The 5817-nt window shown below is 47.8% G+C and overlaps 1 protein-coding gene across 1 annotated transcript in view; it reads right to left on the reverse strand.

Annotated features, from left to right (window-relative positions):
• Positions 1–5817, reverse strand: part of SEC14L5 (SEC14 like lipid binding 5) — a 46418-nt gene that overhangs the window by 36415 nt on the left and 4186 nt on the right. The gene's annotated exons all lie outside the window — the stretch shown is intronic.

The raw sequence follows: 5817 nt of genomic DNA on the forward strand, positions 1-5817 counted from the left end.
TGGAACGCTCGTCACATGTATACCTAGAAGAGCAGATGGAGCAGAACAGGTCCCACATGTCAGCAGGCATGGGCTTCTGTCTAACCCGCTGGTGCACTGCAGCCCAGAGGTAACCTGTGCCTTGTGTTCACTGTGCACCGTGGAGAGCGAAGTTCCGGAAGGTGTTTCATGCACAGGTGCATAATGGCTGATAGCTCCCCTCTGGTCACGATAGCAGTGCATCTGCAGCGATTGGCCAGTGAGTTTTCCTGAACAAGGTGCCGATGAACAGTTTTGCCTGTTTTTCGCAGGTTCCCGGTCCCAGGGCTGCAGCCTGGGGCACAGTTAGCACCGCCTAGTAATTATTCGTTTCTGCTTCTGTTCACTCCTCCCTTTGCCTGGCTGGGACCGTGCCTCCTCATGAGGTCATGCCATCAGAATGCCTGGCCTCTCGGCACTGGGGGGAGTACACAGCCTGGCTGCCCAGCCCAGCAACTCACACTCTCCCGCTGTGGCTCTCACCCAGGGTGGGGGGCGGGGCAGGGGAGCCCTCCTCCTCTGAACACTCTCCCTGCCCACAGACTTCCAAGATCAGCTGGTACCCCAGAAGATTCCTGGAGGGGTGAGGCAGCAGCAAGGCAAGCCCGGGGAGTCTTGACATTTAGCTGTATGTCAGGATCATAATGAGAGGGAAACGCTATTTTAGAACTTTCCAAGTGTCTCCGGAATGCACCGACCTCCGTCACCTCAGGTCCCCCCACTCTGGGATAGAAACCCCCACTGATCCACTTTTTGGCAGCCAGGGGATCCTCCTAAGCCCCAAATCTGATCATGTCACTCCCCCGCTTCAAACCTTCCAAACTCCCAAAGTCCTTGGAGAGATCAAATGACCCACCAGTCACTTTCTGACTCTCACTGGGGCCCAGCCTCACCACATCCATTTCTTCAGAGACAAGGTCTGTCCCTGCGTGTCTCCTCCCCTCAGCTAGGCTCTGCCTGGCTGCCTTCAAGACCCTCAGCTGGCGACTAGTTCTTCCCCCATTACAAAGCATCCTTCATGCCGCTTGCCTGGTCTCTCTCTCTCTCTCTCTCTCTCTCTCTCTCTCACACACACACACACCGCAGTGCCAGCTCTATGTGGACAAAAAGGATCATGTCAAGAAAACCAGGTCAAGACAGAACTGGAAGACACATGGTCTCCACCTTCCTGAAGCTTACTTTAATGAAAAAGACCCATTTAAACGAGTAAACAAGCAAATTCCATATAAAATGAACAGAATACTGATGCACTCAAAAAAGTACTAGGAATCAGCTCTTTTATAGCCCCTGCACCTAGCCCAGTGCTTGGCACACAGTGGAAACTCAGTGTTTGTGGGAGGCACACACACATGCGTGCATGAACTAATGCATGTGTAAACTAACGGAGGAGGACCTAGTTTATTCATTTCAGGGCCCCCTGAAATCAGAAGACCACCTTTCTGGGCAGTGGATCGCCTCTGTTCTCCCAGCCCAAATCAGAGCGCCCCAGAGCCCTGTAAGCAATCCAGGGTGGAAAATATTGCTTCTCTTAATCTGTTAGCAACGGATCAGATGACAGGCCCCGGGGAACTAATTTAAACTCATTTAAATAAGGCCCCTGCTGCTTTATTAAAACTACACCCATAACAACAATTTCAACTGTGCCTGCCCTTAGCCTGCACTGCAAGGGTTTACCTTCAGAGGCTGCGCCTTGGTAATAACCCATTTGCTAAATTACACGCTGCTCGTCAATACAAAAAGCCAGGTCTTTAAATATTTTAACACTTCATTGCTGACGGCAGCCCTCACCTCCCAGCCCTTCCCCCGCATGGAGAGCGTATTGCTTAGGAAATTCTACTCCGAGCCATCCGTCCTTCTTTAGGTTTGCAGAATCTGAGATGACTTGACACCACAGGGGTTTTGAGTCCCACAGGGACCCCGGGGCAGGAAAAAAAGGCGGCCAGGTCATTCCTGAAGCCGCAGAGGTCGCTGGTGCACAGATGTCCACTGAACATCAAGCCAGAATCCAGCATGTCTGGCTGTGAGCTCAGGCTATGGGGTCAGATTCCCTAAGTTCAAATCTCTGCCATTTACCGATGGTGCCATTTACTAAGCGTTATGGGCTGAATTGTGCCCCCGCCCCCTCCAAAAAAAAAGAAGTCCCCCCAAGTACCTCAGAATGTGATCTTATTTGGAAATAGAGTCTTTAACAGAGGTAATCAAGTTAAAATGAGGTCTTTTCTTATAGATCCAATATGACTTATAAAAGGGGAAATTTGGACACAGAGGTGCACACACACACAGGGAATACGCCACGTGAAGATGGGAGTTATGCTGCCACGGCCAAGAAACTACCAGAAGCTAGGAGAGAAGCCTTCCTGGCACCTTCAGAGGGAGCATGGCCCTGCTGGCACCTCGAGCTTACACTTCTGGCCTCTAGGACTATGAGACACTAACTTCCTGTTGTTCTGCGCTATCCAGTTGTAGCACTTTGCTACCCAGCTCTAGCAAAGGACACTGACTAAGGGACAGGCTCCTTAACCTCCCTAAGCCTCGGCCTCCTCTTCTGCTGCTGCCTCAGCTGCTTAAAGGGCTGGGGGCACAGAGGGCCCAGTAAACGCTCTCAGGCTATGTAGGCATCAGCTGCCCACTGAGAGGCCAGGGTCTACGGGAAGGGGGGAGCTGTACTCCCCTTTGCAGGGTCCTGATGGGGTGCAGGCATTCTGGACACAGTCTTGATGGTAACTGCTCCCTCACAGAGGTGATCCAGGGAGTAAGAGAGAGAAACGTCGATGTGATATCAAAACATAACTTCAGATCCTCAGCTTTGAGAAATGGCAGAGCTCATGGTTGGGAATATAAATTTGTCTGGTCATTCGGATGTGGTAAAAACAGCTGAGTTCATCCAAAACTTTCCTGGCATCTGGCCCAAACTGAGGACAAGTGTTTAAATACCCTCACGTTTCCTTTGTGGCTTTGGGTAATTCATTCATCCCTTCTGTGCCTCAGTTTCCTCATCTGTAGCATGGGCTACCCACCAAACCTATCTAATGGGGTGGTTATGAAAAGTACATGAATTAATATTTGAAAGGGCTCAGTACAGTTCCTGGGACCTAGGAAGCACTGTGTACGTGTCAGTTAAAAAAAAATTTTAAATTGAATCTTCCCAAACCCACCAAATCACCACCACCATTCACACCAGGTATTTCTTTGGGAGAAATATGTTCACACAAAAACTTGTACATAAATGTTCATAGCAATGTTATTCATAGTAGCCCCAAATTGGAAACAATCTGAAGTCCATCAACTGATAGCCCTGACTGGTTTGGCTCAGCGGATGCAGTGTTGGCCTGCGGACTGAAGGGTCCCAGGTTCAATTCCAGTCAAGGGCATGTACCTTGGTTGTGGGCACATGCCCAGTAGGGAGTGTGCAGGAGGCAGCTGAATCGATGTTTCTAACTCTCTCTCTCCCTCTCCCTTCCTCTCTGCAAAAAATCAATAAAATATATTTTAAAAAAATAAAGTCCATCAACTGATGAATGGATAAACAAATGTATCCGTCCATACAATGGAATATTATTCAGCCATAAAAAGGAATAAAGTTCTCAATCACACTGCAATGCGGATGAACCTTGAAAATAGTGTGCCAGTCACAAAAGACCACATATTTTATGTTTCCATTTATATGAAATGTCCAAAAAGGCAAATTTATAGAGACAGAAAGTGGATTAGTGGTTATCTAGGGCTGGGCAGAATGGGGGAGATTATGGGATGATAACTAAAGAGTACAGGTTTCTGCCCAACTGGTGTGGCTCAGTGGATTGAGCAGTGTCCCATGCACCAAGAGGTCACCAGTTCAATTCCCAGTCAGGACACTTGTCCCAGTTGCAGGCTTAATCCCCAGTGGGGGGCATGCAAGAGGCAGCCAATTTCTCTTAGATGTTTCTATCTCTCTCTCTCCCTTCCTCTAAAATAAATGAAAACATTTTTTTTAAAAAGAGTACAGGGGCCGAAACTGGTTTGGCTCAGTGGATAGAGCGTCGGCCTGCAGACTGAAAGGTCCCAGGTTCGATTCCGGTCAAGGGCATGTACCTGGGTTGCGGGCACATCCCCCATAGGAGATGTGCAGGAGGCAGCTGATCGATGTTTCTCTCTCATTGATGTTTCTAACTCTCTATCTCTCTCCCTTCCTCTCTGTAAAAAATCAATAAAATATATTTTTAAAAAAAGAGAGTACAGGGATGGTTTTTTTGGGGGCGGGGGGGGGGGCGGGAAGGGATGATGAAAATATTCTAAAATTGACAGTAGTGCCCTAGCCGATTTGGCTCAGTGGATAGAGCGTCAGCCTGTGGATTGAAGGGTTCCAGGTTCGATTCCAGTCAAGAGCACATGCCTGGGTTGCAGGCTTGATTCCCAATAGGGGATGTGCAGGAGGCAGCCAATCAATGATTCTCTCTCATCATTGATGTTTCTCTCTCTCTCTCTCCCTGTCCCTTCCTCTTTGAAATCAATAAAAATATGCTTAAAAGAAATTGACAGTGGTGATGGTTGTACAACTCTATGAATACTAAAAACCACTAACTTTTACCCTTTAAATGGGTGAATGGTACAATATGTGAGTTATAGCTTAATAAAGCTGTTGAAATAATAAATAATAATAAATCTGCCCTGCCAGTGTGGCTCAGTGTTTGAGCGTCAACCTATGAACCAGGAGGTCACAGTTTGATTCCTGGTCAGGGCACATGCCTGGGTTGCAGGCTCAATCCCCAGGGGGAGAGGGTATGCTGGAGGCAGCTAATCAATGATTCTCATATTGCTGTTTCTCTCTCTCGCCACCTCTCTCTTCCTCTCTGAAATGAATAAAAATATATTTTTAAAAAGTAATAAATCTAAATAATATTTCATATGCATTAACAATGTACTAGGCCCTGTCCAAGCACCCATATTTCTTTATCTTTTTTTTAAAATTGATTTTAGAGAGAAAGAGGTAGGGAGAGTAAGAGAGAGAAACATTGATGTGATATCGAAACATCGATTGGCTACCTCCTACAGGCCCCCTACTGGGGATCGAATGTGCCCCAACCTTTTGGTGCATGGGATGATGCTCAGCCAACTGAGCCACACCGCCACAGCCCACATTTCTTCATTGAATCATCACTTCAACTCTCTGACGAGCTAGGCCTTTAGTATCTCTATTTTCCAGGTGAGAAACTGGAGCGAGGACCCAACTGGCAGAGAGACATTTGGGTAGAGAGCCCAGAAACCCAAAATCCATCCACGACAGGCTGTGGGCTGACCAGAGTGGCCTTCAGGGCTTAAGTGACCACTATCCACAGTCCAAGACAAGGCCTTTGTGTTCTGTGCACAGGGATCTCCACAAAGACCCACAGGCATACACTTCCTGGTACCCACATTCAAAGGGAGCAAGGACCCTCTCCAACCTTGGATCGGGCAGCTGCCTCCATTGCCTTCATTACTTCCCTCTGCTTACCAATATAACCCACGCTCATTGTTTTTTGCTGTTGTTGTTTTGTTTTTCAATATATTTTTATTGATTTCAGAGAGGATGAGAGAGATAGAAACATCACTGGTGAGAGAGAATCAGTGATTGGCTGCCTCCCACACACCCCACACTGGGGATTGAGCAGTGCCCGCAACCCGGGCTCATGCCCTTAGCCAGAATTGAACCCAGGACCCTTTAGTCTGCAGGCTGACGCTCTATCCGCTGAGCCAAACTGGCCAGGGCCAAGCTCATTGTTTTGAACCAAATAATACAGAGAGCTATCAAGAAAGAAGAAAGGAAAGAAGAAGAAGAAGAAG

This window comes from Myotis lucifugus, unplaced genomic scaffold (assembly GCF_000147115.1).
Source record: "Myotis lucifugus unplaced genomic scaffold, Myoluc2.0 scaffold_72, whole genome shotgun sequence".
NCBI lineage: Eukaryota > Metazoa > Chordata > Mammalia > Chiroptera > Vespertilionidae > Myotis > Myotis lucifugus.